The 14807-nt window shown below is 40.0% G+C and overlaps 1 long non-coding RNA gene across 1 annotated transcript in view; it reads right to left on the reverse strand.

The window, feature by feature from the left end:
• The window catches only part of LOC134758892 (uncharacterized), a 153903-nt gene extending 139721 nt beyond the window's left edge, over window positions 1–14182 (reverse strand). Inside the window, exon 1 of the long non-coding RNA XR_010134602.1 lies at window positions 13718–14182. This is a non-coding gene — a long non-coding RNA (uncharacterized lncRNA). The remainder of the gene's footprint in view (window positions 1–13717) is intronic.
• Between the last annotated feature and the right edge of the window lie 625 nt (window positions 14183–14807).

The raw sequence follows: 14807 nt of genomic DNA on the forward strand, positions 1-14807 counted from the left end.
CTAAAGTCTGAAATCCTGAAAATCACAATCACAGTATAGTGGCATCATATTAGGTGGAACTATTGCCTTATTATAGTCTGTATTAGGAAGTTAAGCATGGTTTGAGGAGATGGGTATGGGTGCTAAATTGAAAAGGGGTGGCTTTGTGGACTTAATTTTAGGTGTCAATTGGACTGGGTTAAAGCGTACCTCAAAATCTGATAAAGCATTATTTTGGGTGTGTCTGTGAGAGTGTTTCCAGGTATTAGTGTGTGAGTCTGAGTGCAATGTGTGAGGAAGATCTGTCCTCAATGTTAGAGGGATGGTATCATCCAGTCCACCGGGTCCTGGAAAGAACAAACACAAAAGGTGAGTTTGACCCTCTCTGAGAGCCAGGACGGACTTTTTTTCTGCTGCCTTGGACATCCGAACTCCAAGCTCACAAGGCTTCGGCCTCCAAAACTTACACCAGTAGCTGCCCCGGATTCCAAGACTTTAGGCCTGAGCCACACTCCTGGCATCCCCAGAGTCTCCAGCTTGAAGATGGCTTGTCGTGGGCTTAACATATTGTAGCTGCCATAATTGTGTGAACCAATTCCCCTAATAAGTCTTATCCCATATATTTATGTGTGTATGTCCTATTGGTTTTGTCTCTCTGGGGAACCCTATCTAATACAGATTTGGTATTGGGGAAGATGAATATCATTCCTGATTGTATTTCTTACAACACAATGGAGAGATTTGTGAAAATTGTTTCCTTGCAAAAAGGCTATCATAAGTGTACAAGGCTATTTAACAGTGAAAGACAAAAGTTTAAAAGATAATTATTATTGGTGCTGGGAAGGCAGAAAATTGCTTACTTGTGACAGCCAAGCAATAACCAGACTTTCATAGGGTGTGTTAGTCAGGGTTCTCTAGAGGAACAAAACTATATATATAAAGGGGAGTTCATTAAGTATTAACTTACACGATCACAAGGTCCCACAGTAGGCTGTCTGCAGGCTGAGGAGCAAGGAGAGCCAGTCTGACTCCCAAAACTGAAGAACTTGGAGCCTGATGTTCAAAGGCAGGAAGCATTCAGCACGGGAGAAAGATGTAGGCTGGGAGGCTAGGCCAGTCTCTCCTTTTCACATTTCTCTGCCTGCTTTATATTTGCTGGCAGCTGATTAGATTGTGCCCACCAGATTAAAGGTGGATCTGCCTTCCCCAGCCCACTGACTCAAATGTGAATCTCTTTTGGCAATGCCCTCACAGACACACCCAGGATCAATATTTTGTATCCTTCAATCCAATCAAGTTGACACTCACTATTAACCATCACATAGGAACAGCATATACTTACAAAATTGGTAAGCCAGAACCACCCTCCAAATACAAGTGCAGCTAGTTTTTTGAAGATCACAGAAGTTAAAAGTGAGGAGAAATATACAAGAAATCGTCCCCTGACAAATCAATCATATTCAGCTTCTGCCCCAACATGCATAGTGTCATGCTTGCCCTCAAAAATGCCCCTCTTTGGAGAAGAAAAACAATTTGACAAACTCAGTAATTTTCCGAACCAAAGACACTTGCTGATATTGAGCTTTCTCCAGTGTTATAAAACACATTAAATAGTGAAGTATTCTTGATTGGAGATTTGACTATCAAAGAAAATATACTTCTTATATTTACCACTATGTCTCACGCAGAAAAACTAGCAAATGTTTCACTTTGGCTAATGAATGACACTTTCAAAATTGTCCCTACTGTTTTCATCAACTATATACAATTCATACCCCTGTTGGTTTCAAAAATTCTAGAACTTATCTCCTTTATGTACTAATGACTGAAAAAAGTGAAGCACTATATAAACACTTATTTGAAGATTTGGTGAACTTTACAGAAGAAAATGGATTTCAACTGAATCCCCAAACTGTAACAACAGATTTGGAATTAAGTGCAATCAAGGCTTTTAAAAATGAATTTCAAAGTATTACCAATAAAGTTTGTTTTTTTCCTTTCAACGCAATCCATTTGGTGAAAACTTTAGATAAGTAGATTGGCCATGTAATACAGCAACAACAAAAACTTTAGTTTTAAAATGCATCATTTGCCTAAATTGGCATTCCTTCCAGCTGATGACATTCTGGGAGCTTTTAATGAATTAAAGCTTCATTTGCCTGAAGAAGCCAGTGCAGTTGCTGACTGGTTTGAAAATTACGTGCATGGTAGCATCAGAAGTCACACAGCACTGTTGCTGTTGGATCACTAGTATCGTTTCCACCAATTTTGTGGTCAGTATATTAGTGTGTTTGGAATTTACTTCCATATACCCAAAACAGCATAGAAGCATGGCACAGAAGGTGGGAAAATTTAATAGAGAACGCTTATGTCAGTGCATACAGAATCAGAGAAGAATTTCAAAAAGAACAGTGCCACATAGAAAATGAATGTGGGCTGGGTGCGGTGGCTCAGGCCTGTAATCCCAGCACTTTGGGGGCCGATGTGGGCGGATCATGAGGTCAAGAGACAGAGACCATCCTGGCCAACATGGTGAAAACCTGTCGCTACTAAAAAAAAAAAAAAAAAAAAAAAAATTAGCTGGGCGTGGTGGCAGGCACCTGTAATCCCAGCTACTCAGGAGGCTGAGGCAGGAGAATCTCTTGAACCCAGGAGGTGGAGGTTGCAGTGAGCCGAGTTGGTGCCATTGCACTCCAGCCTGGACAAGAGTGAAACTCCATCTCAAAAAAAAAGAAAGAAAGAGAAAGAAAGAAAAAAGAGAAAGAAAGAAAGAGAGAGAGAAGAAAGAGAAGAAAAAAGAAAAGGCTTTCCTAAAGTCCAAGATGTAAAAATGCAAGCAGCAAGATGTGTATTAAACATGTTTTGTTCCTTTTCCACAATAGAACTCCCCTTTCCTTCCCCATCATCTGTTAATGAAAACTTGTTTGAAACTTTCTGTAGGTCATTTTTAGATATAAATTTTAGAATTAAATATTTACCATATTTTCCTGCCAAAATTGAAATCAGTTGTCTTATTTCTGATTTTGTATGAGACAAATACCTGTTAAAGCCATCAACCAATTACTGAGGATACTTTTATGATTTTAGTTAACTTAATGAGCTCTCCATCACATTTTATGTAAGAATTGTTTGAATTTGAAGCTAAAACAAATGGAGCTTTTATGTTGGTACTTATTATATTTTAAATATAAATATACTTATAAAATTATAAAATTATTTAAAATTAATATATTTTAAAAGTAAATTTTAATATGTTTAAATTTTAGAAAATTATATTTTAAATGTACTTTATTAAAATATTATTTTTCTTTAAGACCTCTATTCTACTTTTTCTTTCTAATGATATATATTTAATTTTGCAAAAGTATTTCCAAATGATGCCAGGGAGGTGGAAATTTATGCCAGTCCTAACTACCTTTTAGTAATTAGAATCCAAGAATTATTAAAACCTGTTTTTCTGAAATTAATCAGCAGCTCTACCATTGCCTGCTAATGATCATAACGTGAAAAAGGGCAGAAGTAAAGGTGAATTACCATGCAGGGGTATTCATAACATAAGGATAACTGCAATGAGGAACCTCTAAAAAACAGATCAGTCAGTTTGTTCTCTTCTCTTTTCAATGACCAACCATGAAATTTTCCTTCCAAAATCATGCAACAATTGCTTCTAAAAGTGACTTCAGTGAAATGAAGCATTGGCTGAGTTTAATGCATGTGCTTCGCAATCTAAAACTAGCTTCACTTGATTGCTGAATTCTGTGGTTCTATGGAAACTTTGGTTCTCTTTTCAATGGCATAATGAAACTCATAACCAACCTTGGAGACATACTTAAGAGAAGATATTTCTCATATAATTTTTACAAACATTTTCTCATAAAAATTTTTCTCACCATCTGCCAGATTGTGACTCCTGATAACTATTCACTCAATCAATGCCCAATAATTCACTCTAGTGAATTAGGTTAAAAGGAACTTTACTAGGGGGACTATAAGTGGTGGCACAGGAACTCTAATTTACTAAAATTTACTAAAAAGAAAAAAAATACATAACACCCCCTCGCAGTTGTTTATTTATTACTTCAGAAAACGCCTTTACTGAAAGCAATTGTCTCATATTAACTAAGGTCTAACTTTAGCATTCTCCCCTTTACATACAGAGAAACACATAGAAAATTAAATATAATTATATTTGAGGAATGCAATTTAAGTAGAACCCCAATTTTTTAATGCTAAATATAAAATCTCAGAAAATATTATAATCAGAAATACAGAGAGAATAATCTTGGATTGAAATTATTTAGTATTTTAATAAAATACTTAATAAAAGATATGCTTATAGGTACTTTGAAAGAGTAGCACTAACAAAAATGGAAAATTTAGGATTTAAAAAATTACAGAAATGATCTAGGCAAGCTAAATTTTCTGTAGAAATAAACATATTTCTGTTGACCTGTTGTCTCTATTTTCTAAATCATGGAACTTTAAAAATTTCCATATACTTCCAGACATGGAGAATATGTCACAGTTTGGTCAATGAACTGGTTTGGATGATGGATTGACAATAAGAATGGGCAAAGGTCTTGAGTTTAGCTAATATCGAGGGATTGGACATGTATATTGATATAGCTATGCAAGAATTAGTCAGCCAAAATAAGATAAAATCATGATTTGGTATGTCCATGTTAAACTCATGGTAGACAGGATTCAAAGGTCAAAAAGACCAAAGAATAAACACATGACCTCTCATTTTACTTTCTTCCTGGAGTGGGAATCCCTGTGCCTACAAATACTCATCATGGCCAGAAATTGGTCAGAAACCTACAGTTAAACCCTGTCCCTCACTGGGGCAGGATAATGATACTTAGATCCGTTGAATATTATATATTGAACACCATGTGCATGGCACTCTGTGAGGTACTGTATATATAAGAAGGGCAAAACACACGTAATTCCTTCCCTTATGAACTTACAATATAGAGGCCAACACAAAAATCAAAGACACAAATATACATATAAAGGACTGAATAGTGTAATAAGGAAAAATGTAGAGTGCTGCCTTACGTTGAGGTCTCTAGAAACAGAGCCTGAAATCAGGATTCTTGTGTGAGTAAGTAATTGAGGAAGTGTTCTCAGGAAATCAGGATAAGCAGGGAAGAAAGCTAAGCAAGAATGTGGTCTCAGCTGGAAACTGACTTGAACTTCACCCCATGGGGAGCTCTGGAGAACATGAATTATACCACTGAATTATGCCACATTGAGGCCAGGATATGTCCTTTTTGTAATCCTGGTCATTTAGTCACTGGGTGAGGGCCACCAGATAGAGTGGGGTTGACAGGAGGAAGCAATTTTTTTGTAATGCTATCCAAGTTAAGATCTGAAGGTTTTATAGCATTTACCTTGGAAAAGAAAAGGAGTAAGAACATTCAAGGTAGCAAAGAGGTCTCTGGTCACCAAAGATCACGAGAAGATGATGCCAGCCAGTGCAGTACAGACAGCCTGAGAAGTGGTAGATTGTGCAGAATCATAGAGGCCAGATTGTGCAGAATCATAGAGGCCAAGTCAAAAATTTTGGTTTTAATCCTAAGAGGATTGGGCAGCTTTCAAGCGTTAACAGTAGGGGAGGCACTTAAACATACATGAATTTTTAAAAGAGTATTAGAGAAAAAGAATCAGAGTGGGTTAAGAGTAGGTCTTGGAATATCATCTGCTGACAATTATAGGAATAGAAAAAGAAATAATGGTGGTTTTAACTAGAATAGTGATTGCACACATGAATATAAATGGATGCAAGAGATAATTACCATGTTAAACTGATGGAATATGGTAGTGAATGGAAATCATGGAAGGTATAAGGAGGTATAACCATACCATATCAGTCTATTATCTTGTATTATTTTCTTTAGCTATGCTCTGCTACCCAGGAACTGGCACAGATAAAGAGGTCAGTTGATTATTTGCCTGAATATAATGAAAAGGCAAGAGAGCTTATGTCACTGGAGGAGAGTTACTCAAAGCGTGGACCATAGAATTCAAACTGGACCAAAAAGAAATGAAGAAAAGATGAGGTTACTAGTAAGAAGAGATAGAGGCACCAACAGGCAGGCTGGAGCTACTGACTGAGGAGCACAGAGGTTTGCTCTAACTGCTATGTAGAGCTAGTCCAATAATTCCAACTGTGAAATTGTCCAAATTAAATTTATTTGTAATAAGTTTAGGGAAGTATGCATAAAGGAATTATAGATGATTTTTACAAAGGAAGAAAAATTCTGGCTATACACTACCAAATCTAGCATGATTCAACAATGTAAAGCAATTGTACTCAAAGCAAATCCATCGCTAAGAAGATAGACTAGGAAGCAGTGTGTACTTGTCAGGTACCAGCTAGGCAAATATACACATTGTGGTACTTACTAGGACAGGACAGTGAATTCTTCATCTCAACACTAAAACAGATGCAAAGAAATTCAAAAAACCAGTTGAGACCCACAAGAAGTCAAAAATCATCTTAGGATGTACTGAGATATGAATCCTGAGGTCACAGTTATTTTGCTGTTTGACTTGCTCGAAAATTCCTTCAGTTCTTCATTTTTGAATCTTTATGCACAACATTTGTGAGTTTTGTGTACATTTTGGAGTCCTTGAATTCCACTAATGTCAAGCAAATGGAAACATGAGTGGAATCAGGAAGCAAAATCTGCAATGTGTTCCCCTGGAATGGGTTGGAAGTGCCTGACAAGCTGCTCCAATTGGCAATGTGGATCTTGGATCCATGAAAAACACAGCTGTGTAGACCAGGGTGTAGATCAAAGGTTGGAAAACCTATTTTTATTTGAATGTTGTGAAAAACCCTATGGTCCAAGAACCACATATATTTTTGACATAAAGACTGCATAGAGAGAAGTCAAAGGCCTTCAGTTCAGAAGTCCCTCGGAAGGACCACATATTAGTGAAAAGATGGAAATGAAAGTGCTTAGATTTTTTTAATCACATAAAATTTCAACATGAATTTTGGAAGTCTAAAAATACCTTCAACACAGGCAGAATGGATTTTAACATGCTCCACACTAAACTTTCAGTTCTGAAAATAAATAGCATGCTGTTTATAGCAACACTGGGTTGTTGTTCTGTATTTCTTAAAGGTGATTATAAACGTGTCAAGATTACATGTGGGGTTCCAGAAGTAGAGCATTCCCATTATCAGAAATGTTTTTTGCTGAGCTTGGACTGCATCTGTATTAATTCTAGTTATGAAAAGGCAAAGTAGAAAAATATGGTAAGGCTATGATCAATCATACTAAAATAATATTTTTTTAAAGTGGCAGTGCTCCATTAACTCATCCTTTCCCTTTTTCTCTAACATGACATCACACTTTCTTTACCTCTTGCTGCTCCAAATAGTCCAATTTTTGTCTCAAAATATCTCTTCCTGAAGCCAAGAAAATCTACAAAACTGTCTCTGATGACTAGACACCTATTCATCCATGTCCTCAACAGTGTCTACCCTCTCATAATCTCCTGAAATTGAATAAACCACCATTGCTTGATACTCTTTCAAATATGAACTGAAATTGTTAAGTTTTGCCTTCAAGTATGATACCAGATGTGCCAGGGTTGATACTGAAAGGAGGCGCCTTCAGCAATTGAATAAAACATAACTTTCCACTCCCTGGTGATTCCACAGACTTCGGAAGGGGACAGCCAGCAGTTTACAGAGTTAACCTAAGTAGCTTTCTGTGTCATTTATTTTTATAGGTTCCTCAGTTTTTTACAATTTCTTGGCAGTGTTTTAGATTCCTACTGAATGCCAGTTCTTAAAAATATCTAGTAAGAACTAAAGCAGTGCAGGATGATCAATGAATTATTTTAAATACTTTCTAAAAGTATGCTATTTTTTTTCTGTAATCAACATAATATATTTAGGGAAGTCATTATGGCATATTGAGGACCTGTGTGACCCTAATGAGGTGGGCCTTTAATGCTTTAATTCATGACAGACATATGTTTTAATAATGTTAGTGTATACCATGCGTTTAAACTGATGAATGTATTATGAAAGTGATTTGCTTTTAATTTGAATAAAGTACTACCAGGGCAATGTATAGTTAAAAGAGTTTTATCTATAGTTAATTATTTAGCTCGGGGATTTAAAGCTGTGCGGTAATGGGCTTCTCATGTTCTTAACAGAAGTTTGGTTCAACCTTTTAAATGCTATCACAGGTTGGCAGCCAGATCTGGTTGGCCTTCATTCTTTCGATTTGTTATAGGCTACCTGCTATCAGCTTCAATACCTAGGTTTGCCAGCTGCTCTCGTGTATTCTGGGTAGCCTCACGCAATGCAGCTCTTATGTACAATTACACAACCATTCCCAACCACTTAAATCTAACATCACTCCAAAACAACAAAGGCAAGTAGGTTCAAACCTATCCCATCCTATGAGTGTACTAATGTGTAAAATAATTTGTATAAAGGTTTTATGTCAAATGTATTCGATGAGTGTGAGAAAAATAAACTTCTACCCTGCCTAAAATCAGAATTGTCTCCCTCTCTCTTGCTATGTAAATATGAATATTCTGCTAAAAACTGGGGTAGCTGTTGCTTTCTGTTGCTCTGTGTTACTCATGTTTTCCAGGCCTGGGAACAGATGGTGCACCACCTGACTCAGAAGAGTCTAATGTAAGATTCATTGTGCTTCACAGGAAATCAAAGATCAAGCAACAATACAGAAGGTGACGCAGCACCTCCTCAACCAGTAACACAGTATGATACAGTCAAGCGGCAAAGGGAGAGGGGAGGGGAGACAGAAATTTAAAAAAAAAAAAAAGAAAAAAGAAAAAAACAAAGAAAGAGCAAAGTAAGTCCACCTGCTTGGAAAACAAAACCTTTAGCCCTTGAAGATTATTATTTGAAAATACAATCCACCTCCATCCCAAACCTTTGTCTAAGACAATAATAACTAACTTTCTCTCCAAAGGACTTTACTTGAATTTGTCAGCACTAAAAGATTTTTCTGATGTCCTTCAAGAAATGTTTTAAATTCAAATCACTTGTAATGCACAGAAGTGGAGGTTGATAGTGATAAGTGTATGAAATTTGTAATTTTAACAAAGCTGTGGAGAAGGGGCCTAGGACAGAATAACTTAGATTATATGGGGTAAGGAATCTTCACAGCTATTTTAAAAAGAGTAGCAAGTGCATTGTGTAAGCATTTCAAACACTCTTCTTCACTTAACCTAGAACAAGAGTTGGCAAACTATGGCCTATGGACCAAATGTGGCCAACTGCCTGTTTTTATAAATAAAGTTTGATTGGAACACAGTCATGTTCTTCAACTTGTGCATTGTATATGGCTGCTTTTGCACTACAGTAGCAGAGATGAGTCATTATAAGAGATCATATGGCCAAGAAAGTTGAAATGTTTATGATCTTCTACAGAGAAAGCATACTGAACTCTGGGCTAGAACATAAACCCCTCTAACAACTGACATATGGACATGAACTTTCATTCCATCTGAGAAGTCAGTAAGAACCCCTATAATAACAGTATCTAACATACTTGACTCACATTCTTTACCTTTTGGAAAGAAACAGTTTCTGGCTTCCTCACCCACTACCACCCACCATCACCAGTTCACAACAGTATTAGCAGAAAAGATATTAAAATGGTTTCTTAATGTTCAGATGCCATCTTCTGACTTCCTTATTAAAAAAATAAAACCCTACATATATAATGCCTGTGGGCAACTATATGCTAATTTGTAGCCTCCCTACCCTTCTGCTGCTAAATCTTTTCAAATCATTTGCTCCTGTCAGGCTGTCACAACAAAAAAAGTTTCAGGCCCTAGACAAATACCACGTGAGGATGTATTCCTAACCTTGTTATCCCTATAACTGGTTGTAACAGAGACTCACCCCCAGAGACAGAGTGGCATTAAAGTACAGTCAAGACATTTACAAATAAATTACTGCCTGAAAAAATCATAATAAGTGAAACAGCATTTCATCCACAAAGAGCACACTTGAAAATCCGTTATCAAAGTCGATTTGCTATTTCCACCCTACATTAGCCTAATGTGATGCACACAAGGCACAGCCGGTGGTGTTCCAGCACAGACTCTACAAAATAAGGATTTAAGGATTTCAAACTATCTGAGAAACTGCATTACTGGTCAAGATAATGGCATTTTTATAATAAATGAAAAATAGCAGCTGAAATGCACAAGGGCATGAGATTGGGCATGAACAATCTGGTTTAAACAGAATCCCACCATCTGCCACTACAGGCATCATTCTGAAGCAGGTCAGTGCTGCACCTATTTTAGGTTTTAAATCAGTATCAGCTACAGTGACAGCCATGAGACAGAGGGATAACTTTTCTAACTGTCCTTTTCCATTATTGCATTGACAATAAAAACACCACCTTCCTTGCCAAAAACTAATTTTGCCCCAACCCAAAAGACACTTTACTCCCAAAAGAACACAATCACAGTAGACAAATGGATGACTAGTTGGAAACATTGAGGACACCTTCAGTCTACATTAAACCCTTTATACAGGTGTGGCTGGCAAGATGGACGAATAGAAAGAGCTCTTGTCTGCAGCTTCCGGAGAGATCAATGCAGAAGGCAGGTAATTTCTGCATTTCCAACTGAGGTATCTGTCTCATCTCATTGGGACTGGTTAGGCAGTGGATGCAGCCCATGGAGAGTGAGCAGAAGCAGGGTGGGGCGTTGCCTCACCCGGGAAGTACAAGAGGTTGGGGAACTCCCTCCCCTAGCCAAGGAAAGCCCTGAGGGACTGTGTCGTGAGGAATGGGGCATTCCAGGCCAGATACTACGCTTTTCCCATGGTCTTTGCAACCCACAGACGCCTACACCACCAGGGCCCTGGGTTTCAAGAACAAAACTGGGCGGCTGTTTGGGCAGACACAGACCTAGCTGCAGGAGCTGTTTTTTATTCGTACCCCAGTGGCACCTGGAATGCCAGTGAGACAGAACCATTCACTCCCCTGGAAAGGGGGCTGAGGCCAAGGAACCAAGTGGTCTAACTCAGCAGATCCCACCCCCAGAGAGCCCAGCAAGCTAGGATCCACTGGCTTGAAATTCTCGTGCAAGCACAGCGATCTGAAGTCAACCTAGAATGCTCGAGACTGATGGCGGGAGGGGCGTCTGCCATTACTGAGGCTCGAGTAGGCCGTTGTCCCCTCAGAGTGTAAAAAAAAGCCTCCTGGAAGTTCGAGCTGGGTGGAGCCCACCACAGCTCAGCAAAGCTGCTGTAGCCAGACTGCCTCTCTAGATTTTTCCTCTCTGGGCAGGGCATCTCTGAAAGAAGGCAGCAGCCCCAGTCAGGAGCTTATAGATAAAACTCACATCTCCCTGGGATAGAGGACCTGGGGGAAGGGGCGGCGGTGGGTGCAGCTTCAGCAGACTCAGATATTCCTGCCTGCCCACTCTGAAGAGAACAGCAGAGATCCCAGCACAGCACTCCAGCTCTGCTAAGGGACAGACTGCCTCCTCAAGTGGGTCTCTGACCCCCGTGTCTCCTGACTGGGACACACCTCCCAGCAGGGGTCGACAGACACCTCATAGAGGAGAGCTCTGGCTGGCATCTGGTGAGTGCCCCTTTGGGAAGAAACTTCCAGAGGAATGAGCAGGCAGCAATCTTTGCTGTTTTGCAGGCTCCGCTGGTGATACCCAGGCAAACGGGGTCTGGAGTGGACCTCCAGCAAACTCCAGCAGACGTGCGGCAGAGGGTCCTGACTGTTAGAAGGAAAACTAACAAATGGAAAGGAATAGCATCAACATCAACAAAAAGGACATCCACACAAAAACCCCATCCGAAGGTCACCAACATCAACGACCAAAGGCAGATAAATCCACAAAGATGAGGAAAAACCAGTGCAAAAAGGCTGAAAATTCCGAAAACCAGAACACCTCTTCTCCTCCAAAGGATTACAACTCTTCACCAGCAAGGGAACAAAACTGGATGGAGAATGAGTTTGACAAACTGACAGAAGTAGGCTTCAGATGGTGGGTAATAATAAATTCCTCCAAGGAAAAGGAGCATGTTCTAACTGAATGCAAGGAAGCTAAGAACCTTGAAAAAAAATTAGAGGAATGGCTAACTAGAACGACCAGTTTAGAGAAGAATATAAATGACCTGACAGAGCTGAAAAACACAGCATGAGAACTTTGTGAATCATACACGGGTATCAATAACTGAATCGATCAAGCAGAAGAAAGGATATCAGAGACTGAAGATCAACTTAATAAAATAAAGCATGAAGACAAGATTAGAGAAAAAAGAACGAAAAGGAACAAACAAAGCCTCTAAGAAATATGGGACTATGTGAAAAGACCAAACCTACATTTGATTGGTGTACCTGAAAGTGACGGGGAGAATGGAACTAAGTTGGACAACACTCTTCAGGATATTATCCAGAAGAACTTTCCCAACCTAGCAAGACAGGCCAACATTCAAATTCAGGAAATACAGAGCACACCACAAAGATACTCCCCGAGAAGAGCAACCCCAAGACATAATCGTCAGATTCAGCAAGGTTGAAATGAAGGAAAAAATGTTAAGGGCAGCCAGAGAGAAACGTCCGGTTACCGACAAAGGGAAGTCCACCAGACTAGCAGCAGATCTCTCGGGAGAAACCCTACAAGCCAGAAGAGAGTGAGGGCCAATATTCAACATTCTTAAGGAAAAGAATTTTCAACCCAGAATTTCATATCTAGCCAAACTAAGTTTCATAAGCGAAGGAGAAATAAACTCCTTTACAGACAAGCAAATGCTGAGAGATTTTGTCACCACCAGGCCTGCCTTACGAGAGCTCCTGAAGGAAGCACTAAATATGGAAAGGAAAAAACCAGTACCAGCCACTGCAAAAATATACCAAATTGTAAAGACCATCGACACCATGAATTAACTGCAACAACTAACAGGCAATATAACCAGCTAGCATCATAATGACAGGATCAAATTCACACATAGAAATATTAACCTTAACTATAAACGGGCTAAATGCCCCAATTAAAAGACACAGACTGGCAAATTGCATAAACAGTCAAGACCCATCACTGTGCTGTATTGAGGAGACCCATTTCACGTGCAAAGACACATATAGGCTCAAAATAAAGAGATGAAGGAATATTTTCCAAGCAAATGGAAAGCAAAAAAAAAAGCAGGGTTTGCAATCATAGTCTCTCCTACAACAGACTTTAAACCAACAAAGATCAAAAAAGACAAAAAAGGGCATTACATTATGTTAAAGGAATCAATGCAACAAGAAAAGCTAACTATCCTAAATATAGATGCACCCAAAACAGGAGCACCCAGATTCATAAAGCAAGTTCTTAGGGACCTACAAAGAGACTTAGACTCCCATGCAATAATAGTGGGAGGCTTTAACACCCCACTGTCAATATTAGACAGATCAACGAGACAGAAAATTAAGAAAGATATTCAGGACTTGAACTCAGCTCTGCACCAAGCAAATAGACATCTCTCTCTGCACCAAATAGACTCAGCTCTGCACCAAATAGACATCTACAGAACTCTCCACCCCAAATCAACAAAATATACATTCTTCTCACCACCACATCACACTTATTCTAAAATTGACCACATAATTGGAAGTAAAACACTCCTCAGCAAATGCAAAAGAACAGAACTCACAACACACAGTCTCTCAGGCCACAGTGCAATCAAATTAGAACTCAGGATTAAGAAACTCACTCAGGATCGAGGAGCCAAGATGGCCGAATAGGAACAGCTCCGGTCTACAGCTCCCAGCGTGAGCGACGCAGACGACGGGTGATTTCTGCATTTCCATCTGAAGTACCGGGTTCATCTCACTAGGGAGTGCCAGACAGTGGGCGCAGGTCAGTGGGTGCGCGCACCCTGTGCGAGCCGAAGCAGGGCGAGGCATTGCCTCACTTGGGAACCACACGGGGTCAGGGAGTTCCCTTTCCCAGTCAAAGAAAGGGGTGATGGACAGCACCTGGAAAATCACGTCACTCCCACCCGAATACTGCGCTTTTCCGACGGGCTTAAAAAAACGGCGCACCACGAGATTATATCGCGCACCTGGCTCGGAGGGTCCTACCCCACGGAGTCTTGCTGATTGCTAGCACAGCAGTCTGAGATCAAACTGCAAGGCAGCAGCGAGGCTGGGGGAGGGGCGCCCGCCATTGCCCAGGCTTGATTAGGTAAACAAAGCAGCAGGGAAGCTCAAACTGGGTGGAGCCCACCACAGCTCAAGGAGGCCTGCCTGCCTCTGTAGGCTCCACCTCTGGGGGCAGGGCACAGACAAACAAAAAGACAGCAGTAACCTCTGCAGACTTAAATGTCCCTGTCTGATAGCTTTGAAGAGAGCAGTGGTTCTCCCAGCACGCAGCTGGAGATCTGAGAACCGGCAGACTGCCTCCTCAAGTGGGTCCCTGACCCCTGACCCCTGAGCAGCCTAACTGGGAGCACCCCCCAGCAGGGGCACACTGACACCTCACACGGCAGGGTATTCCAACAGACCTGCAGCTGAGGGTCCTGTCTGTTAGAAGGAAAACTAACAAACAGAAAGGACATCCACACCAAAAACCCATCTGTACATCACCATCATCAAAGACCAAAACTAGATAAAACCACAAAGATGGGGAAAAAACAGAACAGAAAAACTGGAAACTCTAAAAAGCAGAGCACCCCTCCTCCTCCAAAGGAACGCAGTTCCTCACCAGCAACGGAACAAAGCTGGATGGAGAATGACTTTGAGGAGCTGAGAGAAGAAGGCTTCAGACGATCAAATTACTCCGAGCTACGGGAGGACATTCAA

This window comes from Gorilla gorilla, chromosome 6, assembly GCF_029281585.2.
Source record: "Gorilla gorilla gorilla isolate KB3781 chromosome 6, NHGRI_mGorGor1-v2.1_pri, whole genome shotgun sequence".
NCBI classification, from domain to species: Eukaryota; Metazoa; Chordata; class Mammalia; order Primates; family Hominidae; genus Gorilla; species Gorilla gorilla.